This window comes from Balaenoptera borealis, assembly GCF_965194805.1.
Source record: "Balaenoptera borealis genome assembly, chromosome: 1".
NCBI classification, from domain to species: Eukaryota; Metazoa; Chordata; class Mammalia; order Artiodactyla; family Balaenopteridae; genus Balaenoptera; species Balaenoptera borealis.
In genome coordinates, this window is record NC_138860.1 from 104,939,265 (window position 1) to 104,955,295 (window position 16,031).

Sequence of the window (16,031 nt, forward strand, 5' to 3'; positions counted from 1 at the left end):
CAGTGAAATAATACAAAACAGCAGGTAAACCATAGCACTGTACTTTGAGAGAACTGTCTAGAGATGGTTTTCTCTAATATGGTATTGCAAATGTTTGTTGTGCTCAGTAAATGAAAGCTTTATTCAGAGAGTCCGTATGGAATAAGAGAAGCTCTGCACTAAGAGAATCAGATACCTACTCTACCTCTTATAGGCTATTTAGTCGTGGGATCTTCCACAAATCACTTTATCTCTCTGACCCTAGGCTTTCCAATACAGAAAATGAGGCTGTTAAACTAGAAATCCCTAAGACCTCTTCCAGCTCTGTCATACAGTCTCTGATGTGAATCCATGAAAACACTAAACATAACCTGTGATATTCTTAGACTTCACTTTATTTAAAATAGCTTTTCTTCCAAGGCGTGGTTAAAACAAACAAACAGGAAATAAAATTTCCCGGAACAGCCCAGCAGGGCTTTCGTAACTAGGTAGTGATATATCACAAACACCAGCAGAGCCATATGAACTTGGTGAAGGCAAAATTGCTGCCTCCAAAATTAGTGTGCATGAAAAGACCCATTAGGGAATAATGGGGTTCAAACCCGTGGGACAGCATCAAGGCAGAGCTGATAGAATAGCAGCACTGCATTGTGGCTGTTCTCCCACAAACAGACATGCAAGCCTGGTAGTGGAAGGAAGGCAATGGAAATGAACAGTTGATAACCTCTGCTAGTGGGTGCCTGTCCCACCCCCCCACTTTCCCCCATCCTGTGGAAAGCACAGCCTCAATGGAGACCTATGGTTTGACACAATTGGCTCTTTTGTGACAGGGCAACAACTTCCTGTCCTTGTCAGGTGTACTACAGTCAGTTTCTGTTAAGTTAAAAGATGCCAAAAAGATCAAGGAAAACAGGCAATGAAACCAAAATAGTGTTAACTGAAATGAATGTGAAAAAGCAAAAAGAATTGTGTAGCCCTTATGACTTGGAGGTGCACATAAATTCAACATCTCTGCAGCTACAGAAATTTATAGGCTTCCATGGATTTCAACATTTCAAATTGCCTTTGCTAAATCAGAAATGGCTCCACAATATAAGAATTATATATAACATGAACCACTGGTATAAAGCATAGCGGCTTCTTTTTTATTCTTTCTAATAGTGCATGCTTTACAAATCCCAAATGAAGAAAAACCCTCTATGATTCCTTGGCACAGAATCATACCACACAAAAGGTATCTTCTGGAATAAACAATCCATTTCTGTGGAACTCAAAGTTCTGTATTGCAAATGAAGACTCTCTAGAGACAGACTTTGTTTTTTAACTTTGATCATTAACTTTTTCTCTTACATGTCTGATTAGGTTTAATGAGTTAGCTAAGTTAATGAAGCGTGATGTCCCATTAAATACATCAACTGACAACAATTAATTCCTCAGAGAATGTTCTCTGTTGATTGATTATATTTATCAGTGTAGTAGAATTTAAGTGATGTAAATCTCTTAGCAGAAAATAGGAGTTGCAAATTCTGGGAGTTTAATTCAAAGAAAATGATTATTTTCTATAAATGAACTTTGTTCACCAGTTCAGTGAATGAGCCTATTGTCAACAAATTAATGAAAACTTCACAAAAACAAGTTATCATTCAATGGAAAAATGTCCTCTATCATCGAAAGCCTTAGCTAGGAGCCCCTAATTGTGTAGAGTACTTCTACGTAGTTGCATTAGATCTAAGTAGTACATCACTGTGCTACATCTAAATAAGAAGCAGTGTGAAGTTTAGAGGTTTAGAAAGAAAGCCCAGAAATATAGAGAAAATGTAAGTACCTTTGAATTTAGGGAAATCCTCAAATCCCTTTATTCATTTTTGGTAATAGACCAAGTTTCCCCAAAGCACCTAACTGTCACAGGAAGCCTGCAAACTTTCTTGCAAATCACCTCAGTAATAATGGGCTGTCACAGATTTCTTAACTGATCCTGATAGAAATAGTACAGGATTTCCCAGGAGATTAAAACCCAGTTAAATCACCTCAGTGAGTGAAATTAACCAATGCAGGAAGATCCTAGTTGGAAAAGACCAAACAACCGTTTAAACATAAATAGCTTGATAATGAGCAATAAGCAAAATGACAAAAGAATTCAAAGTTATCATTTGTAAAATACATCTATAGTTAGAAGAGTCTAAATAATCCAGATTATTACAGGAATCAGCGTTAGATGTGGAGAGAAAGCAGTTAATGGATGCAAGCATCCAAGTATGGATGATAATAAGAAAACTCTTTCTCATTTCCTTGCACATTTCACTACAGTTCCTGCACGTTGATACATTTGGGAAGATTGAAGAGCATTTACCCATGTACTCATTGAATGAACAGAGCAACACAGAGCCCAGTTTGTCCTTGAGACATGCATTTGTAGGATCTTTCTGATAACAGAATAACCTTTCTTGGTTCTTATATATTACTAAACAGCTGAGAGTCCTCAATAGAAAAAAATTGTGTATTCAGTTAAGTAGGTGTTTAATGTTTGCAGGCTTATCAAAGAGGCATCCTCGAATCCTGTTCATTTAACCAATCCATGAATGTAAGCAGCATTTGTTAGCTATTGTCAATGGTATATTTTTGGTTGTTTGTTTTTATGGTGCCTAAACCAGGATGTAAAAGAAAATGATCAGTGATAGTCATTTTACACATTCAAGTAAAATATTTAACAAATACATTAATTGAATCAAGCCCTCCACATCCCATCCATAACCTTGAAGTTAGTATAAAAGGTTTTCACGATTACCCGAGCAAAAAATAATAAACTTACAGGGGTGAAAAGTATACCTTACCTCTTCTGTATCTATGTGAGAAATGACTGTTGAATCCTGACAGTAGATGAAAGTAAAATATTCCCAAGTAAAGTGAGAGTCACTGGCTAGCCCAGCCATTGAAATTAATAGGCACCTGCTCATCTAAAGGGCCTGAAGTGGTTAGTGGATTACTCCTTCATTATCCAAGATGCCTCCCATTGCAATCTGGCTCACACTGCATTGGCAGTTTCTACAACTGCCAGAGCAGAGCATTGGGTTGGCATGTGGCAGACGAGAAAAGCATGGAAGTCCAGTTCTACCTATAACACTTCCCCTTTGTTTCTTTCCCTCCTTATTCCCAAGATTAGATCCATTGCTAGTGTCTCCCTTCAATACTCCTCATTTCAGAAAAGCGGAAAGAAGATGACTAAACACTGGTTTAAGCATAATGTATTTTCCTGGTTGCCAAATAAAACTGTTTTAACTATGTAGGATAAATCCTCTGTTTAGTATGGCCATTCATTATTGCACAATTCTTGCTGTCGTTTAAACATTCCATTTAAATGTATCAGATTCTGGATATTTAAACAAATAATAAGCAAGTAAATTGTTATATTAATTCTTCTTAAATATTATAACTAGCTCCATGTTACTATTCTCTGTGCAGTCCAATGTCTCCCAAAGTGTGGACTAAACACCATCTTAAACATCAGAATCACCTGGGCATAAGGAGCAGATTATTAGCAACACAAATTCCTGGGCCCGTACCTACTGAATCAGAATGTCTTGGAGAGGACCAAGGAATCTGCATTGTTAATAAACACCCCTAGTGATCATTAGGCACTAAAATCTGAGACTCACTGTCATATCAATGAACCCTTAAATTCCCTCTTTGAAAAAAAAAAACTCTTTGTGAACCATCTCCACAAATGAGGGCATGAATGATAAGGACATTTCATAAAATTACAAAAGTACAAAAGAGGTTAGTTGCCTGAAATATGCTGAGCTACTACTATTCCACACTGTACCTTGTATTTATCCTCAAGTACAGCACTTACCACAATGTTTTATACCATAATGTATTTGATATATCAATTTTTCCTACTTGGCTATAGGCTATTAGAAAGCAATATCAGTGTCTTACTTTATTTTCCTAGTGCCAAAAAAGAGTGTTAATTATATATACTGAAATGAAGGAATAAAAGAATAAATATTGTGCCTACTAAGTAAGCTTATTCAGATATATGAGTTACTTAGAGAAACTCCACTTAAAGTTGCCTGAAGAGCAACACATTATATTTCATTCCATCTAAGATGCCATTGATTATAAGACACACCATTATCTTATATACTACCAAGGAAAAAACTCTGGAAAATAAATGTGGCATCACCATTGATTATAAGATACAACCCAATTTCAAGGATAATAAAAATGTGAAAAAGTGTGTGTCTTAGTATCAATATAATAGGGGACTTATTATATGGTACCCTGGTAGCCAGAAAGAGTAAACACACTGCCACAGAAAGTGGTTTTCTTGATTATATCATCCATTTATTCCTGACTCACCATATTACCATGTAAAGCAAGTAGGGTACATACTTCATTTCAGGAATCACAGTCTGAGAAATTTTACATAAAGATGCTTTTCCCATTGAACACTGTCCAAAGCACATGCAACTCACTGTAAAATGTGAGTCTCAACAGACTTTGATTAATTGATCATCCAAATAGGTTGCTTGTCTCTCCACCTAGTGTGCATTTGTTCAGGCCACAGAGCTCTGCAACATGAGCCTTAAATTGTATTCAGTGCTTAAATGGGAGTAATAAAAATAAGTGGGTGGGCCAGGGATTGAAGCCATCTATTTAAATGAATTTTAAACCTAATTAGGTGACTAATTGTGCGTCAGAACTCAGTTGGTATACAACACGCACGTCTGGTTAATGATGATTTATTCTAAAATTTTTCATTCAGATTGCTTTGTTTTCCATTTTCGATGAGTCAGATCACTAAAAGACAGCCTTAATTTTGAGAATGTTCTCCTTTTTAATCATTCTCTGTCTATTAAATTTGCAGAAATTTAGAGACATCACAAAATAGAACCCAAAGTTACAAAATGAAAAGTAAGAAATTTTGCTATTTAAAGCCCTCCCTAGAGCCTTACATGTGGTACATAATTGAAGCAGTAAATTCTGGGCCATATTTGTCAAACACAAAGTACTACACTGGTAATTATCAATATTTCAAAACAAAAGGAGAATTGTGTGGGTAAAACTTCTTGCAGGTCTATGTAGTATGGCAGAAAATAAACTCCTCTAATTTCCCTAAGTGAATTTTGGGGGCCCATGGGGGCAAAGACAATAAAAAATTAAACCAAACATATTTTACTCAACTAGCCCAACAAAGAGATGGAATTATGGTATCCAAGAAATAAAATGTAGATAATTAATCTTTTGGAAAGTTCACATGAATCAGACCTGGTAGACAGATCTTAGGATCTTGGTCTCCTCATCGGCCTTCCTTCCTAAAATACTGATCTTACTGGGATGCAGAAGGTAGGAGGGAGGTGAGGAGTTGTGTAACACATGATATAGAGAGGATCCCTCCTTCCAGATGAAGGCTGGACTCTGTTCATTCAGGAAATTAAGGAGAGAATGTCCGAGTCTCTTCACCCTCTTATTCTCCACTATGGTCTCCTCACTTTTTCACTGGCCCCTTGTATCAAACTGTTCCTTTTCTTTACCAGCCTCTCTGCCATCCCCAACCAGTATTCTGCATTCATGAAAGCAATGTATAACCTTTATGCTAACCTTAGGCAGAAAACTGGAAACTGAATTTTTATTCCAGCCTCACCACTGACTCCATTCTGTGATCTTAGGAAACCCCAATCCTTCTGATCTGTACAATGAACATAGTACCTATTTCAAGAGTTATTATAAATATTAAAGAAGATAATGTATGTGAATACTTAACTTTATGCCTGGCATATATTTATAGAACCTCCCCCAACAAATATCTTTAAAAGCGTACTCTGAGTCACTTGAACTGGGTTGGTATATAGGTGAGCTAAAGGTGGAACAGTGAACCAGACAGACTTGGTACCTGTTTTAGAGCCTGAGGTCCACAGATGGGATAGAGAATTAAACAATTATAATAAATCACACTAGTGCTCTAAAAATGGAATTACAGGGAGCTTAGTGAGGCACCTGTACTAGTCTAGCAGGTGGCAGAAAACATTACTAAAAGATATGTAAGAATTAGTCACATGCCACCTAGGGGGGAAGATTATTCTAGGCAGAGAAAGCAGTTGAGTGAAGGCTGTGTTTATTTCAGAAAGTGAAAGAAGTTGTGTTTATATGGGATTGGCAGCTTGTGTGCAAGAAGAAAGAGCCCAAATGGAAAATAAAGATCTCTTAAGGAGTTTGGACTTTGTTGTAAGCAATAGAAACAAATAAAATACCTTTAAATCAAAGAGGGTCTTGATCAGAATCGAATTCTAGAATGATCACTTTGCTTTAGCGTGAAAAATGGATTGCAATGGAGCAAGACAGAAGGGAGAGATTCATGCTGGAAGAGTTATGTCATTCTAGAAGGGAGCGGATGGAGACATGACCTGGGAAAGGGAAAACTGGGGATAATTAAAGGTAGATATGGGAAAATAATTGAAGATATCATAAAAAGACAGTTGGTAATTTATTTGGATGTATCGGTGGGGAGAGGTGGAGAGGGGCAGAAAGGAGTGATGAAATTGAGAAGGCAAGGAGTCAGGCTTCAACAACTTCGTGAATGATAGGGCCTTTCACTGGGAAACCAGAGAAGGGAAGAAGGAGGAATTCTGTTTTAGATATTCTTAGAATTCCTAGAATTCTTAGACTGCCACTCAGGAGACAGGTGAGTTCACCATGAGGACGTGACCAGTTGGCAACTGGTTGGCAGTTGTATAAATGGGTGTGATGTTTAGGAGAGAGTTTGGGTATGTGTCAACATTATTTTTTAAATATGTTTTATTTATTAACTCATTCTGGATTTTTGCCTAAGATGATCTTTTGAACCTAACAGAGGTCATACTTTCTCAGGTCATTGGAGTCAAAAAAATGGCAAAACACTGTTGTAAGGGTAATGAGGAAAGCCTCTAAGTGTTTGCCAGCTCTGTTCCCAAGACACCTATAATTTTTCTGAAGAATGGTTTTCCTGATCTCAGTATGCAAAGACAGCAAACCACATCTGTTGTATAAAAAATTGATTTTGCTCAATGTACGCTATATATCTGCCATTTTCTCAAAACATTTCTCCATGTCAGCAAATCTGAAAAGGCTGCCACAGCAGATTACCTCAGCTAACATATAGCAGGCTTTCATCAAATGTGGTCTGAGGGGAAGAAATGAAAAGTGGAGGCTTTCTGTACTGAAGAGCTAAGAGAGCAAGCCGGGTTCTCTGTATTCTGTAAGAGAAACAGGTCTGCAGCACAGCAAGCTTGAGGAAATATTCTGCAAAGATCTTGCACGAATCGAACAGAACATAAAAGAGTGTGTGCTGATTAGCGCACAATTGCAAACACAACTGGAGCTTTCCTTATTCATTTTCTACTCTGGAAAGCTCTGCTGGGCACTCTATAACCATGAACAATTTCTCTGCCAACTGCATCATGGGCTTAAGAAAATATTTTTCATAACATCTCAGGAACAGATTTTCCCCTGATGTCTGCCATATCCTTTGGGGTTTGATCAATGCTTTGCTTTTGAAATTCATTTTCTAGTTTCAGCCCATGAGCAGCACTTAATTTAAAACCAGCCGATAGTTCTCTTCTGAGAAAATGATGATGCTATGTTTCAGATGCTCATTAATGAAGACCAAGGACAAAAACACTCCAAATCCAAAATCATTTCATCTCTCTTCCCATTTACATCTGAATCTGGGTTTTGCCGCATCCTTTACGAAGTTTCCACTGTCCACCTTGGGAATCATTTATTTGTACAAATCAAGGGTGCACAGCTCACTGGCCACATCTGAAGTCTATTTATACCCAATAAGTAAGGATTATTGTTTCTCTGACAAATACAACTTTAACTTTTCTCTTCCTCCTCTACCTTAAAATATACTTTTGCTGGACAACTTCCAGCAAAAGTTATGGGTTAGGATATGTAGAAAATTACTAACTAGTCTTCTTTATACTAGTAAAACTCTAAATTGCACTTTGCTCACCTAGTGTGTCTTCATAAGAACTTAATCTCCTTTCTTTAGAACACATTTATATGGGTCACTAGAAAAGTGTGTAATTTCAACTCCTGCTGAGGATAGAGAATGGGAATTTTAAAATACAATAATAATGATACTTTAGCCATAATAATAATAATAATGGCTACAAGTTATTGAGGATGTCCTGTATAGAACTTGGCTAAGAGGTTAACATAATTTAAAAAAACGTTTTTAACTCCACAAAATTCAAGGGAGATAGATATTCATTTTAATCAAATATGCTTTTTACCCCATTGGTTAACCCTTCCTAGGGTCCTGGGGCAGGCTGAGCACACAACACCCAACGCCTGACGGGTGAGATTGATAATTAGTCACAAATACTGACAGCCTAGGGGAGGAGGATGCCACGTGCCACACAGGGCCACCTGGGCTGCATGCAGGGACAGAAGCAGGGCTTGGGAGGCAGGCTTTGCAGAGTCGAGAGGGTGAGGGGCCCCTGGTTCTGATGGGAGCGTGTGACTGGCTTCTTTGGATAATCCTGCGGGCTGGCAGGGAACTACATCCACAGGGATCAGCACAAGTGGCACTTGGCCAGTTTGGTAAGGAAGCGTGCTTGGCTAGGAGGCCTTACCCACGGCAGCAGAGGAGGGGGGGGAACTTGGGCTCGGGATATTTGAGGCCCTTCCAATTTCAGCAGATGACAAGGCAGCACTTATTTTAAGCCTTAATTTTAGACCTTACACTCTAAGATTTTTTTTCACATTACCAGATGTAGAAACTGAAATTCAGAGAGGATTGATGATATTCGGGGTGACACAGGTGGCAAATGGTACAGCCAGGATGTAGACCTAGTTTTCTTAGCCTCCAAAGATTAAGAACTATTTATTTTTTGTCTTAAATCAGTATTTTGTGTTATATTTTTAATCTTGCTCTATCTTCCTTTTGAGATATAATAGAATTCTCTGTTTAAAATCTAATCACATTGACTTTACCTTAATAAAGGTAAACACCTAAATCCTGCTTAGGAATTGTGGTAGGCAGAATAATGGTCCCTTAAAGATGTCTATGTCCTAATTTCTGGAACCTATGAATATGTCACCCTTCATGACAAAAGGGACTTTGAAGATGTGATTAAGTTAAGCATCCATAGATGAGGAGATTATCCTGAACTAACCCAAGTGGGCCTAATGTAATCACAGATGGGTCCTTACAAGTGAAAGAGGAAGGAAGGAGAGCCAGAGAAAGAATGTGATGACAGAAGCAGAGGTCAGAGCCGTGTAATTTCTGGCTTGGAGCCATGAGCCCAGGCATTTATGAATTTCATAGAGCCATTCTTCATGATACTTCACTGTAAAGGCTAAAATTTCAAACTAAAACACCATTGAGTACTATCAGTTCTACAGCTGGGCCAATAAAATGTGGTAGAATTTATATCAGATTACAGGTCACTGAATACAAGACTGACTTCCATCAGGGCTAGTTTCATGGATGCACAACCTGCGAAGTGGCACAGGGCCCCAAACTCAGGAAGACCTCACACCCAGCTTAATGCTCTACCTTTACTGTCTTGAAATTCTTAATAATTATTGAACAAGGAGTCCCATGTCTTCATTTTGCACTGGAATTCACAAATGATGTAGCCAGTCCTGTTCCCCATGGATGGATTCATTCCACAATAGCATTTAAGATCCTATTATACATAAAGCACCATTTGTGGGGATACAAAATATGAATAAGATGATGTCCTCACAGATGGTATAGAGAGCCAAACAAATATTTACAAATAATTACAAAATAATATGACAAAATCTGTAATGGAGGCAAATGAAAAGGACTATTGGAACACTAAGGGTGAAGTTAAGGATGCTGCCTGAGAGCTCTCAGGAAGGCTTCTCAGAAGAGATTACAACTGAGTTGAATCCTCAAGAATGAAAAGGAATTCTCCAATGGAAAGGGTCATTACTAATGTAGTGACTAAAATTACTTAATAGATGGATAAGAAATAGCAGGATAATCGGGCTGTCACCAACTACTTTCCAAGGTCAGAGGGTATCCAATTTGTGCATTTCATTACCCCCCAAGAACAAATCCAAGACTCCTTCCCCATAACAACCCAGTTAGGAAACAAACAGACTGTCCACTTCTTTGCAGTTTACAAAGTTCTGAGCAGGTGGGATGGGGAGAGGATGATAAACAGTGAGCACAGAGCAAAAGGGATCTGCTAGAATTACCCGACAAGGACAGAACAGAAGGCCCAGGCAATATGACAGGCTACTTGGCACAGCTTTCTAAGCATCCAAAGAATCTTAGCCAGGGCATTCACATGGGACCTCCTTCTTTCTGGAAAACTTCTCCAGGGTCAGCCTGTTGATTCTTTGGCACCCCTCTGATGACTCTCTCACTTTCTCCCTCTTTACTCACCTCCTCTTAATCTTAGGTTAATCCTTCCCTCTACAACTTTTTCCAGTGTTCCTCAAAGGGAGGCCCTCCCTCTCTTCTCAAAATCTCTTTGTATTTTTTTTCACATTATTCTTTAATAGCATATTAAGCCCTGAGCCCAAATCATTAACAATTAAATAAGCAGTTCTCCTCTCTTTAAAGGGTCAGAGGGCTTAATATTTAAAACATCCCAGGAGATGAAGAATAATATTTATGTCCTATCCTTCTGGTACAGAAGAAAACTAAAGAGTTAACTCTCTACCTAAGAGAGTCTGCAATTGTTCATGGAGCACAAGATAGAAGATTCTGGCTCAGACTCCTTGGGGCAGGTCTTAAGGGCTCCTGATGGGACCATTTAGCATCAGTGAATTCTTATGGTTAAGATGGAAATTTTGGCTTCACCTTCTCCAAACTCTTCCCTTTTCCAAAAGAATAGCCTAAATATGGTCTGGTCATCTCTTACAGATCTAGAAGTTATGGCTCTGGAATCTGTGTTGTCCACTTTTCTGTCAAAAGATTTATCTCAGGGGAAATGGCAATGCCTAGACCTTGCTCAGAGAGATGTAGATAAATTTGTGATTCTGAGGAATTATAACAAACTGGATCATTTTCAGGACTTTCCACTTCTAAGCCAAATGTCAACTCCTTATTGGAACAAAGGAAAGAGCCTTAGTTTTGCTGTCAGAGAGCTAGAAGGATGCCTGCACCCAAACAGCATATTGGTGGATATTTCTGTCCAATATTAGAATCTCCAACTTTTAACTCATTTTGATATCAATGTTATACTGGTCTCACAAAACAATTTGGGAAGTGTTCCTTTTTTCTATTCTCTAGAAGAGTTTGTGGAAGATTGATTCTATTTCTTCCTAACTTATACATGTGTCAGAAAATACATTATTTGAAAATGCCAATTCTCTCCCAATTGATCTAAAGATTTAGTGGAATCTCAATAAAAAATCCCAGCAGTTTGTGTGTGTATGTGTGTGTAAATTGACAAGCTGATTGTGAAATTTATACAAAAATAAGAAGGGCCAAGAATACCCAAGGTAATCTTGAAGAACAAAGCTGGGGACTTGTATTGCCAGATATCAGGACTTACTATAAAACTATAATAATTAAGACAGTGTTTTATTAATGTAAGAACAGAAAAACTATCAATAGTACAGACAGGAGATTCCCACAACCAGTGCCATATATACATATCATATCCGCTTGCACTCAGGACAGGATCTCTCACATTACTTGTATCTAACACCCTATGCCTTCTGTTCCCAAGGAGAGTTGGATAATCAGGGAAGAAGTCGCTAACCAGTCTTCTTGATGCATTGGCATAAGTGGAAAAGTCACAGTTTGCAGAGATACCTGAACACCTAATGCATTGACCATTTGGATATGCTCCTTTATAACATGTCTGTACACAAAGTTGGCTCAGACATGGACATAGGAAGAAAGAGGAAAGCTAGAATCCACCAGCACCATGTGTCTTTCCATGGCCATATCTAAGAAGACTTCCAAAGAACAATGGTAACATCCTCATTTTTTCCTTCCAAATCTTGTGCGAGTTCCTCTATTAACCAACTCTAATGGAAACCATTCAAAGAAGGAGATTCTGGGGAAAACGCTTCTCATCTTAACCAAGTTAACACAGAAGAATTCAACATATGCAGTCACCTGCTTGAGGACAAATGTAACAATGCAGAAAGTGCAATGCAGAAAGAATGATCTTCTCAGTAAACGTTCCTGGATCAATTAGATATCCTTATGGGAAAAGAATAAATCTTGATACCTAGCTCACACCATAAACAAAATCAATATCAGATGGATTATAGACCTAAATGTTCATGATAAAACAAAATTTTAAAAGGAAACATAGACCAATATCTTCATAACGTTGAGGTAGGCAGAAATTTCTTAAACAGGACAAAAAAGCATTAATTACAAAGGCTAAAATTTTGATTAAATTGACTGTATTAAAATTAATAATCACTGTTCATCAAAAAAACTCTACTAAAATAGTGAAAAGATAAACCATAGAATGGGAGGAGATATATGCAATACATATGTTAGAAACTCATATTCAGAATATTTCAAGAACACCTATAAATAAATAAATAAACAAATAAGCAAGTAAGCATATAACTCAACAGAAAATTGAGCCAACTTTGTGTACAGGCACGTTATAAAGAAGCATATCCAAATGGTCAATGCATTAGTTATCTGTTGCTGTATAACAAATTACCCCAAAACTTAATGGCAGAAAACAATATACATTTATTATATTATATTTATTTATGTCACATATATTTATTATTCTTGTGGGTCAAGAATCTGTGTTGGGTCTTCTGACTCTGAGTCTCTCACAACGTTGCAGTCATCTTAAACTAAAGTCAACTAAAGGTGAATCTGCTTCCAAGCTCACTCCAGTGGTTGTTGGCAGCATTCACTTCCTACCTGGCTGTTGGACTGAAGCCTTGAGTTCCTCAGTTCCTACTCACAAGGCCTTTCCATGTGGCAGGTCACAACATAGCTGGCTTCACTGGAGGAAGCAAGCAAGGTGGCAGGAGTGCCAGCAAAACATTCAAAGTCACAGTCTTTACAACCTAATCTCAGATGTAACATTCTGTCACTGTTGCCATATTCTATAGATTAAAAGCAAGTCACTGGGTCCAGCATACACACAAGCGAGGGTTGTAGATTACATAAAGGCATGACTATCAGGACAGCTAGAACTCTCAAACACTGCTGATAGAAGTATACATTGTTACAACTGTCTTGGAAAATATTTTGGTAGTATTTATTAAAGTTGAATATATAAATAACCTCTGACCCAGCAATTCCACCTCTTTGTAGATGACCAAACAAAATGTATTCATGTGTTCATTCAAAGAAATGTAAAAAAAAAAAAGTTCGAAGCAACACTGTCCATGACAGCCAAACCAATTTAAATGTCAATTATTAGTAACATGCATAAATAAATTGTGTCATACTTATTTGTACAAAGTCAGTACACCAATGAGGATGATTAAATTACAATTATATCTAACAATATGGATAAATTTATCAAATATAACTTGAATAAAATAAGTTAGAAAATCAAGGGAGCATACCACACAATTCCATTTATATAAAGTCCGAGTCAAAGTAATCTATGGTGTTTAAAGTCAGAAGAGGTTACTCTTGGAGCATTGACTGCAAGGGAACATAAAGGGGCTTCTGGGGTTTTGCTCAAAAACTTTCTATAACTTCGCATCCCATTCAGAACTCATTGAACCACTAGAGACTACATGATTTGTACCTAAGCTCTCCCTACTTTCTCTTTGTCTTCACTTACTATTCTCCTCACTCACTACTCTAGGTTCCTTGAACTCTCCAACCATACTTCTACTTCAAGACCTTGTCTCTTATTGTTGTTTTACCTGCAAACTTCTTCCCCCAGATTTTGAAATGCCTTGCATTCTCACCTTTTTCAGGCTTTGTTTAAACACAGCCCTGTCAGAGAGGACTGCTCTAATTACTCTATGTAAGCTTGTCTTTAATCTCCTTCATTTTTTGCCATGCAGTTATCAATACCCGGTATATAATACATTTACTTGTCTAATATCTGCCCTCCTCCACTACAGTGTAAACTCCATGAACAGGCATTTTGGTTTTTTATTACTGTTTTCATGGAATCTAGAACAGTGCCTTACATGTAGTAGCCACTCTTTAATTTTTTGTTAAATGAATAATGAGACCAGGAAGCCCTGTAAGAGATGAAGAAGGATCACAGAAACTGAACCAGGATGAGTACAGACAGGGACCAGGGAAAATCACGTGCCATGGAGAGGCTACCCATTAGGGTTAGTGAAAAGAAAGGAGTTAGTGTTCCATGTTCAATACCTTAAGACCAAAAGGCATGGAGAAGGCAATATTCACTTGATGCAGGTGTTAATATCCCATGAGTCCATTCTGAGAAAGATGAGAACAAGAGCCAGTATGAATGCTTCTGGGTAGCAGTAGTTCTCCCCATAAGGAATAAATCTGAGTCTTGCTTGCATCAGGGTAATCTTAGACTACAGAAGACACCACTCAGGCTTCCTGAGTGCTTTTTATGTCAACAAAGTTCATTTCCTCTGATAAATGCCTAAAGGAAGGGTTCATAGACATCTTTAAGAAGTAATTCATATAAATAGAAAGTAATGAAATCAGACTTTCAAGGAGCTTGTAGTACATCAGACAAATTGTTTAATTGATTTTTGTAGCCATTAGGGTAAGATGGCTGTTCATAACTACTGTTAAGATTATTGCTTCGGTAGATGAATTTATCTATGGAAAGTGGCAGCTTTTCATCAGTTGTCACTATATTGGTCACAAATAGAAACAATATGACAAATGTTACCAATGAACACTTAGTTCATAATTCTTTTTATTCCATGTTCCTATTTGTCTCAGGTCATTTGATTCACAGATTTATCTAATTCACATAAGCAACTCATATGCCGACATTAGCAGTATTCCTTTATATTTCCATTATTTGCACTCTGAAGTGTTTTATCTTCCTCATTGTCTCTATGGATGAATCACCATTTACAATATTAAGACGAAATGTGTTTTGTCTGGAGTTTTCAACTCCTAATAAACGGTGAACCCAATGTAATATAAGTCAATATTTAAATGCATACATCCTGTAATAACAAGATTACATTCAATTTGGTTATTAGCCCTTTATGATAGCATCTGTCTTCTAATTGCATTTTTAATGGTAGTTGCTCATGCATTTCATCATCTGAGAGAACCTCAGAGATGGTGTAAATAGATGTCTTGTGAACAGAACACATCAACATGTTAGCTAAGTATAAATACCCACATAAAACCAGGAGATAGCACTTCAAATCTGACCTTCAAACTTCTTTTCAGGAAACCATAATGTGTGTTTAGGTGTGGCACAGAAAATTATGCATTTATTTATAATCTGGCAGTTTACATATAAAATATTTCAAGAAGTGTCTGAATGCATGTTTAATATAACCATGTATTTACAAATCAAGAGGAATAACATGAAATAAAAGATTCTTTTTCTTGCTAGCATGTTAAATTCAAATAAAATCATACATCATGAATTAATTATGTAAAAATAGGGCAAATAACTACCATTAGGAAAAAGTAAGTGTGAAGGAGCTTCTATATAAACTGCATTGAAAAAAGCAATACTGACCTTGTTTATTTTCCTGTTCCAAATTATTAAACTTCTGTGGCTACTAATGGAAAGTAGCAAGCATATACAACTCAATTTGACCTTTCATTAATAAATCAATTTCAGTTTTAGGCCAGCAATTGCTCAAAATAAGAAAACTCCCCTTTTTATAAAATTAACACAATATTTTCTCAAAAAATCCATGTCTTTTCTCAAAACAAACAAATAAACAAACAAACTTACTTCTGGTATTTCCAACTTCCTTTACACTTTATACACTCACTCATTACTTCATTTATTGAGAATCTAATATGTACTTCATCTTAGCATTTATTTCTTATGCCTGCCTGGTTCCCGATGGCCATGATGCTTCACAGAAACTGCCCAGAGATCCTTATTTCAAGCCCCCAAACAGCGTGCTTTTTCCCTGAAGCATTCTTGGTTTTCAAATTG